The sequence below is a fragment of the Eretmochelys imbricata genome, chromosome 14, assembly GCF_965152235.1.
Source record: "Eretmochelys imbricata isolate rEreImb1 chromosome 14, rEreImb1.hap1, whole genome shotgun sequence".
Lineage (NCBI taxonomy): Eukaryota > Metazoa > Chordata > Testudines > Cheloniidae > Eretmochelys > Eretmochelys imbricata.
Window position 1 is genome coordinate 33,317,677 of NC_135585.1, and position 14,740 is coordinate 33,332,416.

The window sequence follows — 14,740 nt, forward strand, 5'->3', positions numbered from 1 at the left end:
CAGGATTCAGTGCCACTGCCCTATATTCATAGTTTCATACAACTGAAGAATTCCCTCCTCATGCCCTACCTGCCGCCCCCCCCCCCCGGGTTGGCCAGACTCGGCACAGCTGGGACTGGTGGGTTGTGCTGTGCATAAGTGCTCTCCAGCAGAAGTATCAGTACACATGGTTTCTTTAACACTGGGGGGAGCCAGGGATGGGAGTTCAGACCCTTTACTTTCACTCTGTGTTGTGACAATACTGACTATGATACCGCTGGGTTCAGAGTAGCCACCGTGTTAGTCTGTATCCTCAAAAAGAAAAGGAGTATTTGTGGCACCTTAGAGACTAACAAATTTATTTGAGCATAAGCTTTTGTGAACTACAGCTCACTTCATCGGATGCATACAGTGGAAGATACCTCTGTGTTTTATCAGTAGCTGCTGCTGATGCAGCCTTGTGGGGTTCCCCCTTCACACCCACGGAATGCCTGAGCTAGTTAAGAGGAGAAGGAAGAGGACTCAGGATGACTCCTTTAGAGAGATCATGCAAGCCAGTGTGGCATCAGACTATGAACAGAGGGCCTAGAAAGGTGACTACTGCAGACTGTATAGTGAAGGAAAGAACAGCCAGCAGAAAGGCCCAGGAGTTCTAGCAGGAAAAGCAGAGGGAGATGAACCAGGACATAATGGGGCTCCTCTGGCAGCAAAAACAGAAGCTGCAGATTCTTGTGGACCTACAAGTTCAATGAGCACTGGCTCACCTCCCTTTGTAGTCCATGGAAAACTCCATTTTGGCACCTCCTGTATCCTCCATTCAACATTGCATGTAGCATCTGGGTCTGCACCCCTCCCCCTACCGCTCCACTCCAGGGGACAGTAAGGACAACTGCAGTGTCACATACACTGACATGTGGGAGCCAGGGTTGCTGTATGGGTAGCAAAAATGGCCACGAATGGTCTTTCCCCTGGTTTAATTTTCCTTTAATTTATTTCAGAAGTATTTTATTGCATTTGTTCTATAATTGCACATAGCTTCTATGCACTGGTTTTGATACACAATAAAAATCTGTGTCTGAGAAAATAACGTTGTCTTTCGCAAAAAGAAAAGGAGTACTTGTGGCACCTTAGAGACTAACCAATTTATTTGAGCATGAGCTTTCGTGAGCTACAGCTCACGAAAGCTCATGCTCAAATAAATTGGTTAGTCTCTAAGGTGCCACAAGTACTCCTTTTCTTTTTGCGAATACAGACTAACACGGCTGTTACTCTGAAACGTTGTCTTTGTTATTTCATAACATGTGAAACAGAATGCCAAGCACTACTCGTTATTGTACAGAACAATGGAACTCATGGGCTCAGTGACAAACATAGTGCAATAATTATAAAGGTACAGATGGAACCGCCAAATGAATAGGTGTATTAACAAGCCGTGTTGTAATCAGCAATGTACAAGCCCCACACAATTCCTAACAGCTCCACAAACTTCATTGTATCTGTTTCAGGATAATATCCTACATGGGCAATGGCTGAACGTCCATGTGGCGGCTACTCAGGAGCCCCTATGGAATGTGTTGGGATCTCAGCCTGGTTCATAGCAGGATGGAAATTCTTGCCTCCATTTCCACTGAGCAGATCATCATGTAAGCTGTATTGTCTCCCTCACCCTCCCAGTTTGTGTAGGCCTTGCAAGAAGAATCCCAGTCCTTCCCATTCTTAGCCACCTCCTAGGCCGGTGAGCAGCCCTGCTCCAGGGCTCTGCACCGCATACTCACAACATGAAAAGCTCCATATTTTCTTTGAGTATTCAGTGTTGTTTTACAAACCCCTCCTTGTGGGTTTTAGATTTTTCTACACATAAAAAGCAACCCTGTATTTTCAGTCAAAAAATGACTTTTTTTGAGACCCCAGTGAAACAAGAAGGCAGAACGGTAAGGTCTGCATGAGCGCAGTGTATCTCCTGGAACAGACTGAACACCAGCATGGCAGCAGGGCGGCCTGACCATTCCAGAACATTTTAATTTGACATGTTTCAGCTAGCTCTAGATACAAGTCACAGAGGGCCAGATTTCACAGGCCTCAGCCACCACAACTGGAGCTGGCTTTTCCAAACAGCTCTTCTCCCATTTCAGCACCTAATGAAGCAACCAGTTAGTTCTCAATGAGACCTGCTGTGAGGTGGAAACTTCTGGCTAAACACTTTTGAAAATCTGGCCTCTTAGTTAGGTGCCTAATAGGAGCTAAAATAAAGCTGGCCCCAATTCTGGGGTCTGGTTTTGGTCTGTTTGTGCAGCAGAGTATTTTAGTCTCCAGAATCAGAGACAAAGCCCCAGGTCTCAGATCCTCAAAGGTATTTAGGCACCTAACTCCCACTACAATCAATGGTAGGTAGGCACCTACCTAACTTTGAGGACCTGGGCCTGTTAAAATGGGTTCAACAATTACCAGGGAAAGTGAGAGTTGGTTTCTTCCCCAGAGCAAGACGGGCCTTTTGATGAGGTGCCTGAGCCCTGGGGATTCCCCCTACAGCTTTGCAAGCAGCTTCCCCCTCACTCTCTGGCAGTCTGCCATGGTTCCACTGAACACCAGAGACAGACAGGAGAGGCCTGCTGCAATATTGGTATAATAGCCACCATCTTGGCCAGCACACTGGGCATTGAACCAGGACTCGCTAAACTCAGAAACTTGAGTCACTGCAGCATGAGCTAAGCAGCCAGCCTCTGCAGCCAGCCACCGTAACAGAGTCACATCCTCTGCAACTCACACCAAGAGGGGGGCATGTGACATGTGCTGATTAGTGGGTTGCACTGATATGGACTTTCCTGGTCTGTCTGCAGTTTCTATGTCTCTGCAGAAACATGGGAATCCTTCAGGATCAGAGAGGGCAGAGATTAGAGAAGCTCATTTCATAGGTGCTGATGGGGTATTCTGCTATCCTCCCCCCAACTCTGGACATCTCAGGGACACAGTCTAAGCTGGGAGTTTACACCAAAAAGAGAGAAGAAAGGACGAATTCTTTGCCCAGTGAAAGAGGCTGGTGGGAACGCCAAGATCAGGGCCTTGGTATCAGCATCATAAAACGTCACCTGCCCCGCTTCATAGTCCAGATAGACCCCAATCTTTCTGGGGTTCTGACTCAGGGACAAGTTGGTAATAGGGGAGGTGTAAGCTTGGTAATACGCCCCCAACTGCTCCATAGCCCAGACTCCCACTTTGGGCTTCAAGTTGACCTTTCCCATTCTCTTCACAGACTCTCTGGCGACCCCTAGACACACATTCCCCCCCTCCTTCAACGCCACCTCCCAGTAATGTCTGCCCGAGGTGAATGCCTCACAGCCCAGGGCAGGGAGAAACGATACATCTTCTACTCTGAAATTGTTGTATGGATTCTGCCATCTCATGCTTTTCTGATCCTCAGACACGATGAGCCAGGGATTTCCTGTGTCTGGATCCAGCATCACATTTTCTGGAGAGCGAATGAGAGAGAAAATCAGAGCATCAGAAGCAGAGCTCGGCCCTGGGGAAAGGGTTGATCGTGCCAGTGACAGAATTTGCCCCAGCTGGAGGGTGACTCAGAGTATCTCCTTCCTCCAGGATTTACCCGGCTCTGAATAGAGGCAGCTCTGAGATCTCATCAAAGTGCAGGGGAGAGTCACTCCCCTGGCAAGGATGGGTCAGTGACAGAGCAAAAGGGTTGGCATGCCAGGCCTGAGACTTCGAAGCTTTTCCCTCCTGCACCCCTCTCTTCCTGCCTGACAGCGCACAGCGCACCCGAATCCTTTGTGGTGTTCGTCCCCATGCAAAGTGTTGGGAGTCCAACTTCCCCTGGAATAGTGATGTGGGGCTTGATGCTCAAAAGGAATTAGGCACCTAAGTCTCAGTTTTGATTCCACGGCACTGCCCCAAATTCCCTGTCAAATGCTTTAGACACCTAAAGTCACTTAGCACCTACGTTTTTCAGAGTAAAAGATCCCTAGCTGCCTAGTTTCTGCTGCTCCTGTGAGAGACCCTGTTCAACTCCTTTCTCCCCGTCAAATAGAGAGGTGGACTTGAACCTGGGTCTCCCAGCTCTCAGGCGAGTGTGCCAACCACTGGGCTAAAAGTTATAAAGCAGCTGCTGCTGCTGACACCACTGCCAGCCAGATTTGGAATGGTGTCAGCTCCAGTAGGTAGCCTCTGTGCACGACCCCTGGATCAGGCCCCGCATGTGAGTTAGGCAGCGGAATGCCTCTCTTCCCTCTCTCTGAGAATAGCTCTGGGGCTGAGGGAGCAGACAGGCAGCTGGAGGCCCACAGGGAGACAGCAGGGCTCACACCTAGAGATGGACCCACAGTGACGAGGGAACTTTTACTCTGAAAAACGTACGCGAGTGACTTTAGGTGCTTGCTCGGTTTCTTGCTAAATGAGCACTTGGCGCCTAATTCCAAGGAGGTTCCCGGCTTGAGAATCACAAGCAGAGATGGGACCTTTCTGCAGGCTGGACTTGGCTTATCTCTGTGAGGGGGTGGGGCTTAGGACACCCCCCTCTCATCAGCCTCCCCCAGCGGCTAGCCTACACTCCTTGCTTTGGAGCATGGCATTCTTAGGCACCCATCTCTCTCCATTTACTGTACAGGAGCCTTGGTGCCCAAGCAATTGCAGGGCTTTTTTCCCAAGCACCTAAAAGTTCGGCGTTGTGATGCTGAACTGGGACTTGGACCCTCTCAAGCGTCTCTCCCCACGTCTGCTTGGCAAAAGGGAATGAAGGACCACAGATGCAGGGCCCCACCATTCTGGAGCCCAGCAGAGCAGTCAAGCATCCCTGTTCAGGAGAGAACTTAAGCAGGTGCTTAAATGAAGCAGGCCATTTCCTGAATAGGGCTGGACTGAAGCATGGGTTCCAGTGTTTTCCTGACTCGGTCCTGAGTCAGTGCTTGGAGCTCCAGGGCCTGTCAGCCCAACAGGTGACCACAGCTATGCTGATGCCTAAACTGCCTGAGCTGATGAAGCAGATCTTGGGGAGCCTCAGGAGAAAACCCTAGGAATACATAAGGACGTTCATCCTCAGTGCTAGAAAAGTACATAACCCCCTGGGGAACCATAGCAAGCTCCTCAGTACCTGCCGTGACTGGCAGGCCCCATGGAATGTATTGGAAGGCCGCGAGTACCTGGATTGTCTTATGAGGTTCACAGCAGCTGCAGAAGCTTGGGGTGGGGGGGCTAGAGGAGGGGACCCTCATTTCTGTGGACCTCACTCCATGTGGGAGACTGTGCTGGGGGATGCACTTGTGTCCTGTTGGTGAGCTGTGAATTTTCACTAGTAGCCCAGCAAATTTCCTAAGGTTCCTCAGAGCCCCAGTTCAGCTCAGCTCAGGTTTCCATGCTGCCATTTCCATTTCAACATTTAATCACTTTTAAAACAGGGCGGCAACATTCAGAAGTTTGATCCTGTGGTTCAGATCTTGACTAGAGGAATCTGGCCAGCTGAATTTTAATCTTTTCCCACCATCCACTCTCAAGAGGGCATCCCGCCAAAAAGTGTTAGATTAATTGGATAAATTTCCCAATTGGGTTGATTACCTTGTGTTTGTTTTTAATTAGAGCTAGCTGAAAAATGGTGGGTGCACATGATATTGTTTCCTACTTTTTGCTTTATTGAATTTTTATGTTTGTTTTTCTACCAGAAAATCCAGGGAGACGCAAAGCATTATTTATCCTCAGTTCAGGATAACATTCACATGCAACTGTCCCCACTCCCCGTTGGCCCCAGGAATTACCTTTGTCCAGCCTCCATTCTGACACCAGAGTCTCTAGAGGATGAAAAAGGTGAGAGAGAGAGAGGGGAGATCTCAGGATCTGATCAGTAGGTGACAATCGTTTTGTGATTTAATATAACTTTTGGGGGAGATGCAGACAGAGCTATCCTTATTAGTAATTGTTTATTAATTATTACTTCTCATGTGATCGGGCCTGAGGACCCCAACAGGGAATTACGGCCCTCTTGTATTAGGCTTCGTGTGAACAGTTCTCTGCCCAAGAGAGCTCAGAACGTAGGAATCCGGACAATACACAGCAGCCGAGTACACTGACAAACAGGATCACATTGGGGGAGCGGTGGCAGCCCAGACCGCTTCACTAACATTCAGAGAAGCTACTCTGTTGAATTCTATAGACATTACCAAGCCTCTATCTCCTGACATCAAATAGCTGGACAGCACCATCAGTGCAGGGATCAGGGTGGGCTAGCTGATGGTACCACCCACACAGTATGGCTCCCTGTTACCCTCTCTTGGTGCTGGGCCGCATACAGAGGTTGATGATCCTGCAACAACAGCGGCTAAGAAAACTGGATCTCTGAGCTCAGGCTGCAGAGGCTCATTCTATCAGCTCCAGAGGTGCCACATTTAATCCCCACCACCAGGTTGTTCAGGGGTGTTGTGTCGTCAGCATCTGATTGTTCCCCTCCCCCTCGCTCACCCTTTTTCTTTACAGTGTCAAGTCTGGACAGTCTTTCCCCATTGCTGCCTGGCTGATCACTGAAACTTTCTCCTGTTGCCTCCCTCACAGTCCTCTCACTTCAGCCAGACTCCACACCTGCTCCCCATGCTACCCAACTCCCCACTCGCTTCTCCGCAAGCTCTCAGCACCATAAAAATACTACAATGCCTACTAATCAAAATGCTACAGCATCTACCCACTCACTCAGAGTGACAGCACATTTTCCATGACACCTTCAATTCCAGCAGGTGAAGGCAAATCGCTCCCAAGTCTCTTTGAGCTGATATTAAAGTCTCTGGGTGAAATCCTGGTCATAGAATCATAGAATATCAAGGTTGGAAGGGACCTCAGGAGGTCATCTAGTCCAACCCCCTGCTCAAAGCAGGACCAATCCCCTATTTTTGCCCCAGATCCCTAAATGGCCCCCTCAAGGATTGAACTCGCAACCCTGGGTTTAGCAGGCCAATGCTCAAACCACTGAGCTGTCGCTGTCGCTGTCCCTCCCCCACATTATAATCAGTAGAAGTTTTGCCATTGACTTCAACAGAACCAAGATTTAACCCTCTGTGTCCTGCTGTAACCAGCACAGAATATTATCAGACAGTAACAAATGGTAAACTAACCATCGGGGCAGATCGCTTTTCATCACCACAGACACATCCTTACCTGCAGATCTTGTCTTCACTTTTGCTCGTGACTCACAAACATTTCACATAGGAAAGCCCCAGATTTTTTTACCTTTGAAGTTCTTCAGAATGTTGTGCAGAATTCTGGTCTTTTCAGAGAAATCCCAGCTGCCCCATTTAAATTCAGGAGAAAGACTCACTGGATTCTCAAATGTCCTCTGTCTGCCTCTAGAGAAAATGACCCGCAAAATTCATCATCATTGGATTGTTCAATTGAAATACATCAAAGCTTGAGGAGACACCCTGCACCTGTCTCTCGCTGGTGAGATCAAAAGGAGAAAGGTTGGAAGCAAGGAATCCCCTACCCCCTCATACAGTTGCAATCCCTGATCTTTCCTAGTGAGCAGTTGTTCAACAAACCATCTCTAAAAAACTTTTTTTTTAAATTGTGTTTGTGGGTAAAATTTAAAAAAACGTACCTAAGTGACTTTCAAAATTACAATTTTCCTTTTATTTGTTCTGGGGTTTGTCCCCCATTCCCTCCTTTCTCTCTCCTTTTTTAACCTTATACCACTGAATGCCATAGGTGCCGACTTCCCCTCTTTCCCATGGGTGCTCAACCCCCCCTCTGCTCCCGGGCCCACCTCCACTCCACCCCTTCCCCGCCCCCATTCTAACCCCTTCCCCAAAGTCCCTCCCCCAGTTCTGCCCCCTCCCTGCCAATATTCCAACTCCTTCCCTAAATCCTCACCCTGGCCCCGCCTCCTCCCCTGAGCACCCCACATTCCCGCTCCTCCCCCCACCCAGAGTGTGCTAATGCTGCCAAACAGCTGTTTGGCGGCGGCCGGGCCGGAAATGCTGGGAGGTAGGCAAAGGAGCAGGGACACAGCGTGCTCGGGCGAGAGGCAGAGGTGGAGGAGATGAGGTGGGGTGGGGGGTGAGGGGAGCTTGGCTGCTGGTGGGTGCAGAGCACCCACTAATTTTCCCCCGTGGGTGCTCCAGCCCCAGAGCACCCGCGGAGTTGGTGCCTATGCTGAATGCAATTTGTTTTCCATTTGCCAGTCTAGTTTTTCAAATCTTCCTCAGCTTTGGAAAATCTACAGAGTGGCAAAAATTAAAATGAAACTCTGTAGCTCTTCCAAAATATAGAGAATTTTGAAATCCAAAATGAGAGGCCATTTTAAGATGGAGCACACTTTTTGGTGGACTAATTTCCTGCATGAATAATTTCAGCCCGCTGAACTTTTTGGTGTCTGTCATGGAAAGCAGCTGGGAAGCAGCGAGATGCAAGGAGGAGGCATTTTAAGGGGAGGTGCACGTACCCACTAAACAATGAGCAGGGGGATAGTTTCCACAACAATCTTATGGGGCTCCCCTGTGATACCAGGGTTCCCATTTGCCCCAGGGAGGAGAGGTAGACTCAGGCGGGGACAGATTCTGAGTCTTAGGCCTGGCCCAGCTGATCCTTTCACTCTGGCACTGACCCGTCTCTGTTGGGGAGGGAATCTCCCTGCACTGTGCTGAGATTTCAGAGCTGCTTCCAAGTCAGAGCTGGGTTAATCCTGGAGGAAGGAGATTCCCTGAATCACTCTCCAGCTGGGGCAGATTCTGTCACTGACATGATCAGACTCTCCCCCAGGGCTGAGCTCTGCCCCTTATGTCTTATTCTCTGTCTCTCCCCACAGACAAGTACTGGGGACAATGAAGGAGAGAACAAGAATAGGAGAGAGGTTAAAGGTTAAAAATTAGGGAACCAGGCGGGGACACTGAGTAGAAAACCCCAGCCAGTGCCCGCTGCTCTCCGTCTCTCCGCAGTGAATGCAACTCTGGATCCAGACACAGCTCAGCCTACACTTATTGTATCTAAGGAGGATGGGAAAGGTGTGAGACGGGGGCAAACTGCAGGATCTGAACAACAATCCCCAAAGATTCCTGGCTGATTCCACTAGCTCTGCCACTCTGTAGCAAGGTGGAGAAGTTTTGAAAAGTGTCACGAAAGGGAAAAAAGAAAGAAAAACTGAGAAATGAACAAAACAGTCACAACCCTGGACATCATTTGTTTTATGGCACTAGGTTATGAAAAAGAAAAAAGAAATAAAAGGAGAGAAAATACGGGTGGGGGTAAAACAGATATTCAAAATTTCAGTGTTTTTAACGAAAATCAGTTGTGTGGAAAATATTCAAGAGTAAAAAAATATTTTGTGTCACACTCTGCAAAATGGAAACATCCTCTTGGGGGAGCGAGCAGCAGCCACTTACCCGCTCAAGGTGCTTCTGATGTCCTAGAAGGGGAAGAGAGAGAAAAAAGGGAGCTCAGTCCCATGCCCCACACTGGGCATCCCTCCTGTGCTGGAGGGGACCACCTTGGCATCACTAGTTGAGCTGCACATGCCATTCTCTGTAGCTAGCAGCTTTTGAAAGTCCCAGTGAGCATCTAGCTGCACATTCAGATAACTAAATACCTTTACAAATTTGGCCCCTGCTGTCCAAACCCCTTCCAGAGTCGACAAGAAGGAGGCAGAGTGAGAAGGAGCCATGTACTTGCTCCAGGCACCTGTGATGTCCTAGAAAGGAGAGAGAGAGAGAAAAGAGAGCTCAGTCCCACATGCTACTCACTGGGGACTCCTCCTGCTCGGAGGGGACTCACTTGGACATCACTAGCTATATGCAGTTCCCTGTAGCTAGCAGCTTCTGAAAGTCCCACTAAGCACCATCTGCACAGCTATAGGCTAAATACTGTTATAGCCTGGGTTAAACCTCACTGGAGCTGGTAAATGCAACTGCCACCCGTCCTTTGAGATAACTGCATGGGAGATGCAAGATCTTAGGAATGTGGAAACTTGAAAAAGATGATTATATGGAGCTGTGCCATGGGATTACTCATAAACTTTTGTACCTGTAAATGTTCTCTGTATCTTTGTGAGCCAGGGATTGTATTTTGTCTCTATGGGGGAGAGTAACCAAGCTCCCCCGGGGAACTAAAATCAATGGGGGCTAATTCCTTTCCATCCTGGGACAGGTTAACCACTCCAGAGATGTCCCACCTCCAGGGTAAATTGCACAGACTGGTTCAGACCAGGTTCAAGAGGCCCAGCAAAGAAAAAAGCTTGTGATATAAAGGGGCAGCCTGAACTGGCTGAGAGTTTCCCTAATTTTAATCAAAAAATGACATGATATTGCAGCCTAAACGGCAAAACCCTGCTAGAAGGGCTGGACGTTGCCAAGATCTCCCCATGACAGATGGGTGAGTTTAGGCTCATTGTTTTTTTATGATAGGTTTCCTCGGTCTGAAAATAAATGTACTGCACTGGGTGCAAGCCAGCTGGTCATGGATGACCCTGTCATTGTCAGAGGGTGCGAAGTGCAGTGCTGAACTAAGACCAGACCTGCTGGGGTAGGTGCAGTGAATTGCAAGGGGACTGCAAGCCTAAACACCTGGTCTGGAGGGAGAGGAACATGGGTTCCTGCCCAGAGAGAGGTGATGGCTGAAGGTCTGAGACCCAAAGGGCTACTCTAGAGGAGGCCACGGAAGGGACGGAGGTGCCATTAACCCTGGAACTGTGACAAGTCGTAGGACGTCACTGAACTCCTTTATGGAAGCAGGAAGCTAAATGAGAGGGGCCTCCAACCACCGGGGAGCACATGTCCCCACCCAAAACAAAGACAAATGTGAGGTCACTCAGGAATTGGAACGATGCAGGTGGAAGGGATTCACTGGGGATTTGTTGGGTAGAGGGCTGTGTGTGTGAGTGCGTGTGTGAGTGAGAAGCAACAGACACACCACACAGAGAGACAGAGAAGGAAGCTCCAGACACAGCCTGAACAAGTACTGGAAACATGGCCCTGAGGAGCCTAGGAGCCGCAGCTTTTGGGGCTGAGTGCTGGCTGAGAGAGGCTTGGAGTTGTGAGCGAGGCAACTATCTCCTGTTGTTGGATTCTCTCCTCCCACCAACGCACCCCACTCCACCTCACCTCACCTCACCTCACCTCCCCTCAGGGGAAGCAGGACTTTGTACATTTTTTGTATATAAGCAGGATTGCATCAAAGGAATACCTGACTCAATCTCCGGTTTCTGTTTCCAGAAGGAACAACACTACAAGACCCTGAATTTCTGGCCAGCCACTAGGGCCAAAAGGGGTAACAGTACCTTTGTAAATGTGGCCTCTAGTGTCCAAGCCCCTTCCAGAACCGTGGAGAATGAGGGGGAGTGAGAAGGAGCCTCGTACGTGCTCAAGGTGCTTCTGACGTCCTAGAGGGGTGAGAGAGAACAGGGAGCTCAGTCCCACATGCTGCACACTGAGGACCCCTCCTGCTCTGGAGCAGACTCACTTTGATACTCCCAGTCCAAGTTCCAGCCCAAGTCCCCTGAAGCCAGTAACTTTACACACAATTGGCAGCTTCGTTTCATTTTAATATCTTAGTTCCTCGAATTCCCGTTCTCTGTGTGACGTTTGACCTTGCGGTGAACTTTTCTCCAAAATTGTTTCAAGAGGCCCCTCCCACACCCATCAGTGGTGTATGCATATCTCCCAGAGGGGTGAAATGGAGCTACCCACATGCAGTAAGCTGGAATGCAGAGTCCAAGGTACATTTCATTTCTAGGATTTTACTACCAGCGAGAATCTGGGTGACAACAAGGAACGCAGGAACCAGGAGTTACTTCAATTCAGCGTGCTGCAGGACGGAGGATGGGAAGAGAATGCAGCAGCTCAAGGCTATTAGCTTCCAGGAATACCCATTTTGTGGAATAAGAAATCTTGCAATTAAAAATTGCACATGTGTAAGAAGGCTGACCACCCTGGAAGAGACTGGGCCAGAAACATCTGTCCAACAGGACAGCTATGAATCTGTTACTCTTCATTCAGAAAATAAAACAGTTTACTTTACTATGATAATCCTGGATGCCAATACCAATTTAAGAGAGCTTCCTTCCCTGTGCAGGGAGCTGGGACTAACACACAGTCTCACCTGCAGGATTTCACTCGCTGGCTGCTGGCACTTCCCCTCCAGCTCACTGATCAGGTGGTCAAGACAGGATATTTCTTCTGTGATTTTGGCAATATAGTTGTTCTGCCTCTTTAAAATGTCCTTGTTTATCTCATTCAGCTGGGCAAGCAGGAGTAGCTGTTTTTCCTCCACTAATTGGCACACTTGCTGAACTTCAGACACAATCTTCTGCCTCTGGGTTTCTGTCTGTTTCTGCCATAAGCAAATGTGAAAGAAGGAAAGGGCAGTTGAGGAGCAGGAAGAGTCATGTGAAATTCTACAAAGCCTTTTGTGAGCAGTGAGCAGCATTTCATTCAATCCCTGACAACTCAACACTTGGCATAGGGTATGTCTACACTACGAAATTAGGTCGAATGTATAGAAGTCATTTTTTTAGAAATCATTTTTATATAGTCGATTGTGTGTGTCCCCACACAAAATGCTCTAAGTGCATTAAGTGCACTAACTCGGCGGAGTGCTTCCACAGTACCGAGGCAAGCGTCGACTTCCAGAGTGTTGCACTGTGGGTAGCTATTCCAGAGTTCCCGCAGTCTCCGCCGCCCATTGGAATTCTGGGTTGAGATCCCAATGCCTGACGGGGCAAAAACATTGTCACGGGTGGTTCTGGGTACATATCGTCAGGCCCTCCCTCCCTCCATGAAAGCAAGGGCAGACAATCGTTTCACGCCTTTTTTCCTGTGTTACCTGTGCAGACGCCATACCACGGCAAGCATAGAGCCCGCTCAGCTCACTGTCACTGTATGTTTCCTGGGTGCTGGCAGACGTGGTACTGCATTGCTACACAGCAGCAGCAACCCATTGCCTTATGGCAGCAGATGGTGCAATAGGCCTGAAAACCATCGTCATCGTGTCCAACGTGCTCCTGGCTGCCTTGGTAAGGTTGGTCAGGAGTGCCTGGGCAGACATGGGCACAAGGACTAAATTAGGAGTGACTCGACCAGGTCATTCTCTTTAGTCCTGAAGGCAGTCGTATTGTACCATCTTATGGTGAGCAGGCAGGAGATGAGGATGGCTGGCAGTCCTATTGCACCATCTTCTGCTGGGCAGCCAGGAGATGTGGATGGCTTGCAGTCCTACTGCACCGTCTGCTGCCAGCCAAAGATGTAAATGATAGATGGAGTGGATCAAAACAAGAAATAGACCAGATTTGTTTTGTATTCATTTGCTCCCCGCTCCCTCCCTCCGTGAAATCAACAACTGACAATCGTTTTGGTGAGGTCTGTCGGGGCACCTTGAAAACTTTAATGGAGATTCAGTCCTGCCTGAAGTACTAGAGGGAGGGATATTTTAGTGGGTTGAGCATTGGCCTGCTAAACCCTGGGTTTTGAGTTCAATGCTTGAGGGGGCCATTCTGTGTGACAGTTGTTTTTGTTTCTCCTTAATGTAAAGCCATCCCCTTTGTTGATTTTAATTCCCTATAAGCCAACCCTGTAAGCCATGTTGTCAGTCGCCCCTCCTTCCGTCAGAGCAACAGCAGACACTCGTTCGGCGCCTTTTTTCGGTGCAGATGCCATACCACGGCAAGCATGGAGCCTGCTCAGATCACTTTGGCAATTAGGAGCACATTAAACACCACGCACATTATCCAGCAGTATATGCAGCACCAGAACCTGGCAAAGCGAAACCAGGCTAGTAGGTGACGACAGCGTGGTGACGAGAGTGATGAGGACATGGACACAGACTTCTCTCAAAGCACGGGCCCTGGCAATGTGGGCATCATGGTGCTAATGGGGCAGGTTCACGCAGTGGAGTGCCGATTCTGGGCCCGGGGAAACAAGCACAGACTGGTGGGACCGCATAGTGTTGCAGGTCTGGGACGATTCCCAGTGGCTGCGAAACTTTTGCATGCGTAAGGGCATTTTCATGGAACTTTGTGACTTGGTTTCCCCGGCCTTGAGTCACAAGAATACCAAGATGAGAGCAGCCCTCACAGTTGAGAAGTGAGTGGCAATAGCCCTGTGGAAGCTTGCAACGCCAGACAGCTACCGGGAATCAATTTGGAGCGGGCAAATCTACCGTGGGGGCTGCTGTGATGCAAGTAGCCAACGCAATCAAAGATCTGCTGCTATCAAGGGTAGTGACCCTAGGAAATGTGCAGGTCATAGTGGATTGCTTTGCTGCAATGGGATTCCCTAACTGTGGTGCGGCCATAGACGGAACCCATATCCCTATCTTGGCACCGGAGCACCAAGCCGGCAACTACATAAACCGCAAGGGGTACTTTTCAATAGTGCTGCAAGCACTGGTGGATCACAAGGGACGTTTCACCAACATCAGCGTGGGATGGCTGGGAAAGGTACATGATGCTCGCATCTTCAGGAACTCTGGTCTGTTTCAAAAGCTGCAGGAAGGGACTTTATTCCCAGACCAGAAAATAATGGTTGGGGATGTTGAAATGCCTATAGTTATCCTTGGGGACCCAGCCTACCCCTTAATGCTATGGCTCATGAAGCCATACACAGGCAGCCTGGACAGTAGTCAGGAGCTGTTCAACTACAGGCTGAGCAAGTGCAGAATGGTGGTAGAATGTGCATTTGGACTTTTAAAAGCACGCTGGCGCAGTTTACTGACTCGGTTAGGTCTCAGCGAAACCAATATTCCCACTAAAAAGAGAAGGAGTACTTGTGGCACCTTAGAGACTAACAAATTT

At 49.1% G+C, this 14,740-nt stretch overlaps 1 pseudogene across 1 annotated transcript; it reads right to left on the minus strand.

The window, feature by feature from the left end:
- Nucleotides 1-1,259: 1,259 nt before the first annotated feature.
- Nucleotides 1,260-7,313, minus strand: LOC144274478 (butyrophilin subfamily 2 member A2 pseudogene; annotated as a pseudogene). The gene is made up of 3 exons (XR_013347885.1): nucleotides 7,195-7,313; nucleotides 5,736-5,768; nucleotides 1,260-3,445 (listed from the first exon to the last, which is right to left on the minus strand). The product of XR_013347885.1 is annotated as a butyrophilin subfamily 2 member A2 pseudogene (transcript).
- Between the last annotated feature and the right edge of the window lie 7,427 nt (nucleotides 7,314-14,740).